Source organism: Apium graveolens, chromosome 3 (assembly GCF_009905375.1).
Source record: "Apium graveolens cultivar Ventura chromosome 3, ASM990537v1, whole genome shotgun sequence".
Lineage (NCBI taxonomy): Eukaryota > Viridiplantae > Streptophyta > Magnoliopsida > Apiales > Apiaceae > Apium > Apium graveolens.
Genome location: NC_133649.1, coordinates 30626017 through 30641967, shown reverse-complemented (window position 1 = coordinate 30641967; position 15951 = coordinate 30626017). Strand labels below are relative to the sequence as shown.

The 15951-nt window shown below is 29.5% G+C and overlaps 1 long non-coding RNA gene across 2 annotated transcripts; it reads right to left on the bottom strand.

The window, feature by feature from the left end:
* Positions 1 to 7168: 7168 nt before the first annotated feature.
* On the bottom strand, positions 7169 to 14489 carry LOC141710647 (uncharacterized). Of its 2 annotated transcripts, none has more exons than XR_012571001.1 (3): positions 14407 to 14489; positions 13691 to 13809; positions 7169 to 7400 (listed from the first exon to the last, which is right to left on the bottom strand). It is a non-coding gene; the product is annotated as an uncharacterized LOC141710647 (long non-coding RNA). The 2 variants fall into 2 exon arrangements; XR_012571002.1 differs by lacking the exon at positions 7169 to 7400 and adding an exon at positions 10474 to 10585.
* Positions 14490 to 15951: the final 1462 nt, after the last annotated feature.

Below are 15951 nucleotides of genomic sequence, written 5' to 3'. Positions count from 1 at the left end.
TAGCACCTTCACCTTGTGAAAATATTGAGCCATTGTCATGCCATGTTGTGCTATGGAGAGTAACTCACTTTCTAGTAATTGAAGTTTAGAAACATTTTTCTTTAAAAATAATTTGGAAAGTATATCCCAAGCTTCCTTCGGAGTTGAAACATCTCGAATATGCTCTAGAATATCCTCTTCAACTGTTGTCTTAAGAGCAAAGAGAGCTTTTCCTGCTTTAATCTTCCACTTCCTAAGAGAACCATTTGCATCCTCTGTCGCCGGCTTAGCGGTCTCACTCCCATCAACTATCTCCCAGAGATCTTGTCCCCGCATATATGACATTATACAGGTTGACCACATATTGTAATTGTTGTTGCTGAGATTTTTCATACCGTTGACAACACCGCTCTCACAAGACAAAACACTTAATATGTGACGGTTGAACCTATGGGCTCTGATACCAAATTTGTTGAACAAAACAAGAGAATTGCAGAAAGAAAAATGGAATATAACAAGAAAGCTACAACTATTATATTTTACTAAATAAATCAATGCCTACATATACAGGCTACAATACTAACTAGAATGAGAAAAATCAGGGACTAGTTATACACCAAGTCCACTAACTTATTTTTAGTAACAATACTGCTAACTAATTGACCAAGTAAAACCTGAAATGTAGGAAACCAGATCAGTCCACCTGTTGGTGCTGTCATTTAACAGCATGCTCTCTTCTAATGACCAAGGCCTTTTACTTGCTACGTCTATAGAATAGCTCCATCAGCTTACCTCGTAATGCATCAACCATCTGAGTAATAAGCAATTCATTTGCATCTGATATCTATTTGTAAAAAGGGTTGCCCAAAATCAGATGACACATGACCAGTGATCAAAATAATAAAAAATGGAGATTCCCCAGTGATTTGGCTCACTACGTATATCACTTCGTATAACCCAATTGTTAGCTTCAGGAAATATAGCTTTCATGATTTCAGTGCACAAAATCATAAATCAAAATTAACCCAATTGTGCACTTACGGAAACTTACTCAAACTCATAAATCAAAAGTAAAATATATAAAAGTAAAAATAAAATTGCACAAAATCAAAATCCTTTGAAATAAATCACATCAAAGCATAAATTATTAATATAAATATATAACAATAAAACACATAAGAAAAAACACTCTGGTATTTTCCATAATCTTTGTAAATTTGTTCAAATATTAAAAATTCAAAAATTTAAAATTTAAAATAAGTTTGAAAAACACTAACAAAGTAGGGTTCGATTTAAGTTACAAGACTCGATTAAATCTTGTAGAAATCTTGTAATTGTTGCTATAGAAAAAGAAGAAAAAGAAGAAAACGAAGATAGAGTGATAGGGATATAGAGAGATAGAAAAATAGAGACGAGTGTTTGGGAATTTGGGTCTCGGTGTGATATCAGCGGGTGTGGAAAGAGGGAAAACAGAGAAAAGAGAAAACAGATAAAAGACTGGGAGTGGGAATATATAGGAATGAAATTTTGATATAGAAAATAGGGGGAATTTTTCCTTGCCTTGTATTTTTCTTTAAATTGTTATATAGACAACAGTTGCTTAAGAACAGATGTAAATTATAGGCATTAACATCAGTTATTAAACAACCGATGTGAAAGTGAGTCATTTAACATCGTTTAGAAAAAAATCGATGCAAAAAGTATTTTTTTTTTTGAAAAAATATATTTAGAAAACAGTTTTTCAAAATAGTGATGTAAAAACATATATTTAACATGGCTTTGAAAATAACCGATGGAAAAGTTATTGTTTACATTGGTGATGTTTTCAACCGATGTTAAAAGGGTGATGTTTGAAGGCCACAAAATTAAATCAGTGTACTATTATTTTAAATATTGTATCAGAAATGTTGAAAAAACAGGGAACTTTTATATAAGAACCTTTTATATTGAAAGAAATCATGTTACTAGCAATAAAAAAATTAGTTTCATATATCTCTTATGTGTAGCTAAATAATTCTCTTTTCTGTAACTAGTTTATTAAGCCATGCTTTGCATCGACTTTCTAAGTAGTCCTTTTTTGTATTTCTTATCTCATTTGCTATATTCAAAAAAATAGATGATGTAAATGTGCAATAAATATATTACATGATTATTGATCTTGACCGAAATATGTATTATAAGTTGGTTAAACTATTTTCCGCAAGAGCTTGTTCAAAATATGAATATATTGCTAATTTTTTAAAAATATATGATGTATTTTTTTGTGGAATGTGCGATACATATATTACATGATTATTGATCAAGATCGAAGTATGTATTGTGAGATGAATGATCTCCGACAAATATGTCTTGTGAAACTAATGATCCCAGAGTTTGTTGAACTATTTTTCTTATATATTTGATATTTTTTATATATAAATAATTTTAAACCTTTCAACATTGTATTACATTTATTTTTAAAAATTTCGCACGGATCTTTGTTTAGGTTTATTTTTATGATAGTCCTTCCTACCACTCAACTTAAAAATAATTTATACACTTCGTGAACAAAAATATATTTTTCCCCTAAAAATAGACTTTTTATTTAATATATTCACTCAAAAGAAAAAAAATCAAATATTATGTCATAATCATGTTTAGTGTAAAAGTTATATAAAGATAAATATAATCTTAAAACATAGTTATAAATTGTTAATATTAAATGATAAAATAGTAATAAATAAACATTCAATATTAAATTAAATATAGTTAATACATGTATATTAAGTGAAAAGTCATTAATATATATAACTATGAGGAGTAATTTAGTAATTTTATAAGAAATAAAATGTCTCAATGTACCCCTACTTACTCTATTATATATATAATAGATGTGGACATATAATAAATCAAAAAGTTTAAAAAACCATTATTTCATTAAATATATTTACTTCAATGAGTCGCTCTCTCATTATTCACAAATCTAATATCATAAAATTATTTTATGTATTGGTTAATAATCAATACAATATTTTTTCTATTTAAGGGTTTATCACACTTTGACCCTTAAAGTTTCACAAAAAATACACCGGATCCCTCAAAGTACAAAAATATATCTCTGTGCCATTGAAGTATGGCTTTTGTACATCCCGGTACTTTTTTTGTTCAGAAACTTTTTTATTGTATGGGCTGAGGGTAAATAAGTAATTTCCTTATTTATTCTTATAACTTAGCCCTTGAAATATGTTCATTTGTACACATTAACACAATCAGCAAAAATATTTCATTTCTCTTGTTTATTGCTTTTTTTAAGAAAATAACGTGTGTTTGTAGTGTTGAATACAGATTCAGTTCCATAACTACATAACCAACATCAAATAGGTTTAGTTCCACATATGGATCAACGTAGAAATCCCATGCTTTGAGTTGTGAACTCATTCTGAAAAAGATTTACATAGACAGGTAGTTTGAAAGCATATTGCTTTGATATAACCTATGTAGCACCAGTGAGGAATTTAAGGAATTTAAGGTATTGAATGTCAATGATTTCTTCCTCAATCTCATTAAAAAATTTGTAGTTGTCTTTCATCTCCTTAAAATTTATAAGAACCACACTAGTTCAAGTCTGAATCATGACTTTCTTTCATGTCCGATTATCGTAACTATCTTTGCTTAAGTCGTAGACAACAACATCTATCACATCCAATTCCTTCTTTTATACTAGGTAGGATGCCTTAAGGAAGATGGGGTCAGAGAAAATTAACAAACTCGTTAGAAGCATTATGGGGGGAATTAGTAAGGTGGTGAACCACGGAGTATATACTATAGATCCTGACTTTACATTATTTTCACTATCTAAATTATTGATGACAAGAGCGAGAATCGTGAGTTTAAGTTAAGCCATCCAAATGATTACCAACCATGTAATTTATTAAGTTGAAGTTATTTATAACATCAAAATATTTCCTAGGATTTCGACAATGATGCATTTTGCTGAGACTTTAAAATCACGGCTGCCATAAATATTTAAAAACATAAATATTATTTGTGTGGAATGTGCTAGAGATACAAATTGATTAACAGAAAGTTAAAAGCTACAAGCATAAGATATGTTAACATTTCCAAATTTTGGGATGTTTTATTTTAGGTTAATGAAAGTTTTAGCAGTTGTGGTTCCATATTTCAGATAAAAGGTTTATAGAGCCTAACCAAATGGTGTTCCATCCTTCGTCATTTGAAATTGACAATCAAGAACATCATCCCCATTTGATAGCTTGTTTATTTGCTAAATCAGTAGACCCGGGGTACTGTCCACTTGCTCCTTCATGTGAAATGACCAAAGGAATTTCTGCAATGAGAGGCCTATAGACTCAACTACAGTTTTACTAGTAGTAAACCATATCACAAAACAACTTTTCAACAAAGAAGTATGCATCATTTGATGAAGAAAAAATGGAGAAGTTATAGAAAAAATAGACTAGGCCTTGACGTATGCATATTTGTACAACTTTATACATAAATTCTGAGATTACCCCTCTACCTGACCACCGATATGCTGATTTTGTCTTTGAGAACCGGAAACAAGGCTGAACGGGCAAAAGCCATACTTCAATGGCGCGGAGATACATTTTTTTACTTTGAGGAATCCTGTGTATTTTCGGTGAAACTTTAAGGGTCAAAGCGTAATAAACCATTCTATTTAATGTAAAATTTTGAAAAAATTATAAAAATAGATCGAAACGATATGAGAGGTGCCACCTTATCGCCTTCATCTTATCATTTACATAACTATAATAATATAATAAAGAGAGATAAGCATTAAATATATTGAAAAATTATATTTATATATACTTGTTTGTGTACTTTATTGGCTAAAAATTAATTAAACAAATTAGGAAAATATAATATTGTAAGTTGATTTTAGGACAAACCGGAGAAATGGTTTAAAATATATTTATAGATACTTATCTTTGTAATATTTTATTGGATAAAAAATTAAAAAATATATAGTAGTTGATTTTAGGAGAAAGAGAATAATGGAATTCAAAATAATAATGTTAGGAGAATATGAACATTGTAAGTTGATTTGAAGAGAAAAGAGAAGTTTTAGGTGAGTATTATGATGGTAAGTAGATATCAAATATCTTAATGGAAGATGTACTAGAAACCTTTAGAGAATATTATGAATGGTGATAAATATTTATAGATACTTGTTACTACTGAAAAACATCAATAGACATCAGTTCTGGGCCGATGTTAAGAATTGCAAAAAACCGATGTCTAGGTGGGTGATGTTAAAATTCCCTAATTTTGACATCGGTTCGGAGCCAATATGAAATACTATATAATACATCGTTTCTAACTAAGTAACTGATGTATTATACATAGTACGACATCAGGTAGAATACAAGAAATGATATCAATTAAACTATAATCGAACACTCTTGTAAATAAAAATGACATGTTAGACATATTAAGACATCGGTCATAACCGATGTATGTGTTTAAATATTTAACTATTATATTATAATATTATAAATATATATACACACATATTCATGCACCAAAAATATAAAAAACAAAAATAAGTAGAATCAGACACATATAAATGACCAAAAATTTGATTATTATTATCAAACTTATACAAAGCATTCGAATATACAATATTAATGAAATCAAAAACATAATTGTCAAATATACAACATTATTAAGTCAAAATGAAATTCGTAGTCCTGATTGCATCAGCACCTCCATTATGACATCCCTTGGAAAAAGAGCATTGTGATGTTAATCCTAGGTATGTTAGAAGTCCTGTCTATTGATAAATATTTCTTTCGCAAAAGAACCATCTTGGATACCAATACAGTAAATCTTGTAAACGACCATATGACAAATACAAATTAAGATCATTTGCTAGTAACCAAATCCTTGTCAAACCATACAACTAAGGTATTACATAATGCATCTGATGTTCTGCTTTATACATCCGTTTGGGACATACAAAACAACCTTTATGCGTCTGTTGGGTAGAAACTGTTGTATAAAGTATAACTTTATGCATCTGTCTTGTAGCATATACGTTTGTCTAGGAGAGACACCTGACACACATATGTAATTAATACTACCTAGTTTTCAATCCATAACACACGGGATCCCTCAAAGTACAAAAACATATCTTTGTGCCATTGAAGTATGGCTTTTATACATACCGACAATTTTTCCGTTCAGAGACTTTTTTAGTTGTATCGGCTGTGGGTAAATAAGTAATTTCCTTATTTATTCTTATAACTTAGCCCTTGAAATATGTTCATTTTTACACATTAACACATTCAGCAAAAATATTTCATTTCTCTTGTTCATTGCTCTTTTTAAGAAAATAGCGTGTGTTTGTAGTGTAGAATACGGAGTCAGTTGCATTAACTACATAACCAAGAGCAAATAGGTTCAGTTCCACATATGGATCAACGTAGTAGTCCCATGCTTGATTCGTGACCTCATTCTGAAAAAGCTTTACATAGGCAGGTAGCTTGAATGCCTATAGCTTTGATATACCCTCTGTAGCACCTGTGGGAAATTTAAGGTATTAAATGTCACTGATTTCGTCCTCAATCTCAGTAAGAAATTTGTAGTTGTCTTTCATCTCCTTAAAATTTATAAGAACCACACTAGTTGAAGACCGAATCATGACTTTCTTTCATGTCCGATTATTTTAACTATCTTTGCTCAAGTCGTAGACAACAACATCTATCACATCCAATACCCTCTTTTAAAGTAGGTAGGATGCCTTATGGAAGATAGGGTCAGAGAAAATTAACAAACTCGTTAGAAGAATTATTGGGAGATTAATAAGGTGGTGAACCACGAGTACATGCTACAGATCCTGATTACCAACCAAATGACAAGAGCGAGATTGGTGAATTCAAGTGAAGCCATCCAAATGAGTACCAACCATATAGTTTATTAAATTGAAGTTATTCATAACATCAAAATATAACTAAATTTTTATGTTCGGCCCCTAATTTAAAGCTATAAACTAATAAATGATTTCCTACAGTTTTTTCTAGGATTTCGACAATGATACATTTTGCTGAGACTTGGATATCACGGCTATCATAAATATTTAAAAACATAACTATTATGAGTGTGTAATGTGCTAGATATACACATTCATTAATAGAAAGTTAAAAGCTACAAGCATAAGATCTGTAAACATATCGAAATTCTGGGATGTTTTATTTTAGGTTAATGAAAGTTTCAGTAGTTGAGGTTCCATCTTTCAGATAAAAGCTTTTTAGAGCCTAAAAAAATCATGTTCCATCCTTCGTCATTTGAAATTGACAATCAAGAACGTCATCCCCATTTGATAGCTTGTTTATTTGCTAAATCAGTAGACCCGAGGTACTGTCCACTTGCTCCTTCATTTGAAATGACCAAAGGAATTGCTGCAATGAGAGGCCAATAGACATAACTACAGTTTTACTAGTAGTAGACCATAACATAAAATAACTTTTCAATAAAGAAGTCTGCATCATTTGACGAAGAAAAAAGGAGAAGAAGTTATAGAAAAAAATAGACTAGGCCTTGAAGTATGCATATTTGACATCCTTACACATAAATTCCGAGATTACACCTCTACCTGACCTGCGATATGTTGATATTGTCTTTGGGAATCGGAAATAGGGCTGAACGGACAAAAGCCAACCTTCAATGACGCGGATATACGTTTTTTGTACTTTAAGGATTCCTGTGTATTTTCGGTGAAACTTTAAGGGTAAAAGTGTGATAAACCCTTCTATTTAATGTAAAATTTTGAAAAAATTATAAAAATAGATTGAAACGATATGAGAGGTGCCAACTTATCGCCTTCATCTTATCCTTTACATAACTATAATAATATAATAAAGAGAGATAATATATTGAAAAATTATATTTATAAATACTTGTTTGTGTATTTTATTTGCTAAAAATTAATAAAACAAATTAGTAAAATATAATATTATAAGTTGATTTTAGGATAAACCAGAGAAATGGTTTAAAAATATATTTATAGATACTTGTCTTTGTAATATTTTATTGGATAAAAATTAAAATATATATAGTAGTTGATTTTAGGAGAAAGAGAATAATGGAATTCAAAATAATAATTTTAGGAGAATATCAACATTGTAATTTGATTTAAAGAGAAAAGAGAAGTTTTAGGTGAGTATTATGACGGTAAGTAGATATCAAAAATCTTAATGAAAGATGTACTAGAAACCTTCGGAGAATATTATGAATGGTGATAAATATTTATAGATACTTGTTACTACTGGAAAAATATCAATAGACATCAGTTCTAGGCCGATGTTAAGAACTTCGAAAACCGATATCTAGGTGGGTGATGTTAAAAGTCCCTAATTTTGACATCGGTTCGGGGCCAATGTAAAATACTATATAACACATCATTTCTAACTAAGTAACTGATGTATTAGACATACTACGATACCAGGTAGAATACAAGAAATGATATCAATTAAACTACTATCGAACACTCCTATAAACAAAAATGATGTGTTAGACATATTAAGACATCAGTCATAACTGATGTCTGTATTTAAATATTTAACTATTATATTATAATAATATATATAGACACATATTCATGCACTAAAAATATAAATAACAAAAATAAGTAGAATCAGACACATATAAATGACCAAAAATTTGATTATTATTATCAAACTTATACAAAGCATCCAAATATACAATATTAACGAAATCAAAAAACATAATTGTCAAATATACAACATTATTAGGTCAAAATGAAATTCGTAGTCCTGATTGCATCAGCACCTCCATTATGACATCCCTTGGAGAAAGAGCATTGTGATGTTAATCCTAGGTATGTTAGAAGTCATGTCTACTGATAAATATTTCTTTCGCAAAAGAACCATCTTGGATACCAATACAATAAATCTTGTAAATGACCATATGACAAATACAAATTAAGACCATTTGCTAGTAACCAAATCCTTGTCAAAGCATAATGAACATGTTATTAGTTTATTTATCGTCGAGTGTTTGTAATGGTCAGGAGTAAAAAATAAAATATCAAAATTACTATTTGTGTATGTTCCACCAAAATATACATTTAAGGTATTACATAATGCATCTGATGTTCTGCTTTATACATCCGTTTGGGACATACACAACAACCTTTATGCGTCTGTTGGGTGGAAACATCCGTATAAAGTAAAGCTTTATGCATTTGTCTTGTAGTATATACGCTTGTCGAGGACATACACCGGACACACGTATGTAATTAATACTACCTAGTTTCAATCCATAACACAAGGGATCCCTCAAAGTACCAAAACATATTTTTGTGCCATTGAAGTATGGCTTTTGTACATCCCGACACTTTTTCCGTTCAAAGACCTTTTAGTTGTATCGGCTGAGGGTAAATAAGCAATTTCCTTATTTATTCTTATAACTTAGCCCATGAAATATGTTCATTTTTACACATTAACACATTCAGCAAAAATATTTCATTTCTCTTGTTCATTGCTCTTTTTAAGAAAATAACGTGTGTTTGTAGTGTAGAATACTGATTCGGTTCCATTAACTACATAACCAACAGCTAATAGGTTCAGTTCCATATATGGATCAAGGTAGTAGTCCCATGCTTGATTCGTGAACTCATTCTGAAAAAGCTTTAGATAGGAAGGTAGCTTGAATACCTATAGCTTTGATATAACCTCTGTAGCACCAGTGGGGAATTTAAGGTATTGAATGTCACTGATTTCGTCCTCAATCTCATTAAGAAATTTGTAGTTGTCTTTCATCTCCTTAAAATTTATAAGAACCACACTAGTTGAAGACTGAATCATGACTTTCTTTCATGTCGGATTATTTTAACTATCTTTGCTCAAGTCGTAGACAACAATATCTATCACATCCAATACCCTCTTTTATACTAGGTAGGATGCCTTATGGAAGATGGGGTTAGAGAAAATTAACAAACTCGTTAGAAGAATTTTTGGGAGATTAATAAGGTGGTGAACCACGAGTAGATGCTACAGATCCTGATTACCAACCAGATGACAAGAGCAAGATTGGTGCATTCAAGTGAAGCCATCCAAATGATTACCAACCATATAGTTTATTAAGTTGAAGTTATTCATAACATCAAAATATAACTACATTTTTATGTTTGGCCCCTAATTTAAAGCTATAAATTAATAAATGGTTTCCTACACTTTTTTTCTAGGATTCCGACAATGATACATTTTGCTGAGACTTAGATATCACGGTTGTCGTAAATATTTAAAAACATAACTATTATGAGTGTGTAATGTGCTAGATATACCCATTCATTAACAGAAAGTTAAAAGCTACAAGCATAAGATATGTAAAAATTTCGAAATTATGGGATGTTTTATTTTAGGTTAATGAAAGTTTCAGTAGTTGAGGTTCCATCTTTCAGATAAAAGGTTTATAGAGCCTAAAAAAATTATGTTACATCCTTCGTCATTTGAAATTGACAATCAAGAACGTCATCCCCATTTGATAGCTTGTTTATTTGCTAAATCTGTAGACCCGGGGTACTGTCCACTTGCTCCTTCATTTAAAATGACCAAAGGAATTGCTGTCATGAGAAGCCTATAGACATAACTACAGTTTTACTAGTAGTAAACCATAACATAAAACCACTTTTTAATAAAGAAGTCTGTATCATTTGACGAAGAAAAAAGGAGAAGAAGTTATAGAAAAAAATAGACTAGGCCTTGAAGTATGCATATTTGACATCCTTACACATAAATTTCGAGATTACCCCTCTGCCTGACCACCGATATGTTGATTTTGCCTTTGGGAACCGGAAAAACGGACAAAAGCCAATCTTCAATGACGCGGAGATATGTTTTTGTACATTGATGATTCCTGTGTATTTTCGGTGAAACTTTAAGGGTCAAGGTGTGATAAACCCTTCTATTTAATGTAAAATTTTGAAAAAATTATAAAAATAGATTGAAACGATATGAGAGGTGCCACCTTATCGCCTTCATCTTATCCTTTACATAACTATAATAATATAATAAAGAGAGATAATGATTAATTATATTGAAAAATTATATTTATAAATACTTGTTTGTGTATTTTATTGGCTAAAAATTAATAAAACAAATTAGGAATATATAATATGTTTGTAAGTTGATTTTAGGAGAAACCGGATAAATGGTTTAAAAATATATTTATAGATATTTGTCTTTGTAATATTTTATTGGATAAAAAATAAAATATATATATAGTAGTTGATTTTGAGAGAAAGGGAATAATGGCATTCAAAATAATAATTTTAGGAGAATATGAACATTGTAAGTTGATTTAAAGAGAAAAGAGAAGTTTTAGGTGAGTATTATGATGGTGAATAGATATCAAAAATCTTAATGGAAGATGTACTAGAAACCTTTGGAGAATATTATGAATGCTGATAAATATTTATAGATACTTGTTACTACTGATAAAACATCAATAGACATCAATTCTGGGCCGATGTTAAGAACTTCGAAAACCGACGTCTAGGTGGGTGATGTTAAAAGTCCCCAATTTTGACATCGGTTCGGGGCCAATGTGAAATACTATATAATACATCATTTCTAACTAAGTAACGGATGTATTAGGCATGCTACGACATCAAATAGAATACAAGAATCGATATCAATTAAACTATAATCTAACACTCATGTAAACGGAAATGATGTGTTAGACATATTAAGACATCAGTCATAACCGATGTTTGTCTTAACATATTTAACTATTATAATATTATATATATATACACAAACATATTCATGCACCAAAAATACAAAAAACAAAAATAGGTAGAATAAGACACATAGAAATGACCAAAAATTTGATTATTATTATCAAGCTTATACAAAGCATTCAAATATAAAACATTGACGAAATCAAAAACATAATTGTCCAATATACAACATTATCAAGTCAAAATGAAATTCGTAGTCTTGATAGCTTCAGCACCTCCATTATGACATCCTTTGGAAAACGAGCATTGTGATGTTAATCCTAGATATGTTAGAAGTCTTATCTATTGATAAATATTTTTTTCGCAAAAGAACCATCTTGGATACCAATACAATAAATCTTGTAAATGACCATATGACAAATACAAATTAAGACCGTTTGCTAGTAACCAAATCCTTGTCAAACCATAATGAACATGTTAGTTTTTTTATCGTCGAGTGTTAGTAATGGTCAGGAGTAAAAAATAAAATATCAAAATCACTATTTGTGTATGTTCCACCAAAACAGACATTTAAGTTATTACATAATGCATCTGATGTTCTGCTTTATACATCTGTTTGGGACATATACAACAACCTTTATGCGTCTGTTGGGTAGAAACAGCTGTATAAAGTATAACTTTATGCATCTGTCTTGTAGCATATATGTTTGTCCAGGACAGACACCTGACACACATATGTGTCTGTTATCCAACAGACATATATATATATTGTACACTTTATATGTCTCCTCCATACGCATTTGCTGAAAAAAAATGTATATTACCTTTTTCAACGGACGTAAATGACAGTTTATGTACTAGTGAAAATTAGTAATCGCTCGAGCCATGGATATGTCTATTAAAATACTAAGTCTTCGATTTGTTCAAAAGACAGCCTTTAAAGAGAGAGAGGGAAAGAGATCGAGCACTTTCTGGTGAGGTTTGAGAGAGAAAAAAACTGACTCAGCGAGAGAGAATGTTGTGAGGGAGAGAGTGTTTGTCTGAGGAGTGAGTTTTGTCCAAGTCCAATAAATCATTTAGGGGGGAAATGTCGCCCAATAAATCACCTAGTAAACGTGCATCATTTTTAAAATTTTATTATTTAACTTTTTAATTTTAATTATCAAAATATTATTTATAAATAAAAACTACTAAAATAATTTTTGTATTTACGAACAATTATTTTTATAAATTTTATTTTACTGTATATTATATTTTTCATTCACAATTAAACCATAAAATAATTTTAATACTAATTTAAGGTAATATTTTTACTTTAATATTTCTAAAAATTAAAAAAAAGTAACTAACGTAACACCGAGTATTGGTATTACATATTATGTAACACCGACATTTCTCGGCAACACTAGCGTTATAACTATTGTAATAATAACTGAGAGGTGTTATAATAGGACAAAATTTACTAACTAATATAACGCTCCTTGTAATTGTAACACTTGCATTACAGTAGCCCACATATGGCGTTGTGGTAAATATGTTGAAGTCCAGTCTCTTAATTAATATTTCTTTCACAAAAAACCATCTTGGATACCAATACAATAAAGCTTGTAAATGACCATATGATAAATACAAATTCAGACCATTTTCTACTAACCAAATCATTGTCAAACCATACTAAACACATTATTAGTTTTTTTATCGTCGAGTGTTTGTAATGGTCAGGAATAAAAAAAATATCAAAAACATATACCACCAAGATGAATACCTTTAAAAGAATGTACCTCTGATGGAGCAAATTTTCAGGATCTTGCTCCACCTACTGCGGCAAATATCCAAAATTTACCGGGAAGCAAAAATGTTACCTCTGATTGATTGAGAGTGACCAATTCAAGTTTGTTCTCATTACTCCATTAAGAATGTATCAAAAAATGTATTCTGCACAAAAATTGTATCTTCTATTGCTTTCACTAAAAATAAGAACCTTACCGATAAATAACGAAGTTGGGAACCACACGAAGGGTGAGTTGACTTAGTCTTTCCTTGAAGTAACCTCGTAAAGAAAGTCAGCAACTCCTTTTTGTCAAGGCATTTGAATCCCACACTTTCTAATAAGAACAGAAAAATATATCAATACTAAAGAAAATAATAACAAGAAATAAGAGAGTGAATTCAAATTTCACAAACATGAAATATCTGAATGCACAAAAAACACTAACACTAACACTACAATATTACAAATAAAAAAACACTAAGAGAATAAGATTACAAATACACACAAAAAAATATACATGTCCTGTGTATACACACATTGAAAAATAACAAGAAACAGGTAAAAACATCTTAAAAAATACATTGACACAAACATCAATTACAAGAAAAAGATACTAAGAGAACCAATAATCATTAGAAATCACTTATTTTGTACATAACCCAAGCCAAATAATCAAAAATGTGTTAAATAAAATGAATTAGAACCCAAAAATTGAAATTTGTAATGAAATTAGAAATGAGCTAACTAATTTAGCGAGATTCGAGCAATATAACAACACAAATCGACTGATTGGAACTTTCTTTACACCAATTGACAAAAATCGACCGATTTGATTGAAAATCAAAGTTACAGTTTATGTAATTGAAAGTTACGGTTTGATTAGGTGTTTGATGATAAGGTATAAATTTAGAAAGTTAGGGTTTTGACTTACAATTCTACGTAAAGAGAGATATGGGTGAAGCATGGGGAGGGGGAGTGAAAGAAAGAGGACTCGGGAGGGGGGAAGGATTTTGGGGGAGGCGGATTATTTTTACTTCTCAAATTATTGGTGTTAAAAATGTCATTAACATCGGTTAATAATACAATCGATGTTAAATGAGTGACCTCTATTAATAGTTTTTTTGTAGTGTGTCTTTGTAATATTTCATAGAGTAAAAATTAAAAGAAAAAGTTTAGAAAAATATAATATAATAAGTTGATTTTAAGAGAAAGAAGAGAAATGGTATTAAACAAAATTAGGGAAATATCACGATGGTAAGTTTATCTAAAGAGAAAGTAAAAGTTTTATGAGAATATTATGATATTAAGTTAATTTGAAAAAAAATATTGGAATATTTTGTAGAAACTTTAAGAGAATATTACGAATGGTGATAATACATTTAGGAGAATATAAGATAATTGTAATTTTTGATATTCAGTAACTCAAAAAATTGATAAATTAGAAGAAAAGAATGAGAAGATTTGAGAGTCGCTAATTAAACGACATGTCTTCTTCTTTATATAAGTACTAGCTGAAAAAGTTGTGATTCGCGGCGGCCTTATAAAATATTTTTTTAATCTTAAAGTATGAATTATTTGGAAAAGTTTAGAAAAATATTCATAACATGTAAATTAGTGATCGAAATATATTTTAGATAAAAAAATATGTATATACAATTAAATAAACTATTTACATATTTTTTTATATTTAACAATTTGGTTTACATTTTCCTAGACACAGGTCCGTTTTAGACATTTATAGATAAAAATACTAATTGTTCATGATAATAAAAATTTAAGTAGTAAAATATAAAAAAATCTTTTATTTGTCATTTTTGTGAATATATTTTAGGAATATCAAAACCATCTGATTTGAAGGGTACGTAACCTGTTCTGACTGAAACTTTTCAAACACGAAGTATCATGCCCTTCGTGATGAAGATATAATATTTTTCAAATCCAAATTTATATAAAATTCGAGAAAAGCCAATTATAATATTGAACAAAATATCACAATAAACATATATTTATATATAGACAAACACGATAAACTAAATTATATCTATTTTTTACATAGATTTATTGTCACGTTTTATTGGGCTTATAATACTCGACTAAGTCATGTCTCGCAACTGTCTTATATATCTTTAAAAAGAATTTCAAAGAAAAATAATTTAGGAAAAATAGATAAAAAAAATATCTATAATAACGTATAAATTAGTTCACCGATGTACAAATTATATGCACAGCTAATAAGCTAAACTATTCATAAATTTTTATATCAATTTTGTGTCACGCTTTATTTGGCCGACGCCCGATGCAATATATATATATATATATTTATATATATTTATATATATATAGTTAAAAATACTTCAATCTGTAATAATAAAAGTGTAAATATTGAGCACTATTTCAAATTTTAGCCATTTATATTTCATAAAAAGTATTAATCTATTTAATTTTTTTGGACAAATCAATAGAGCTGAATATTCGG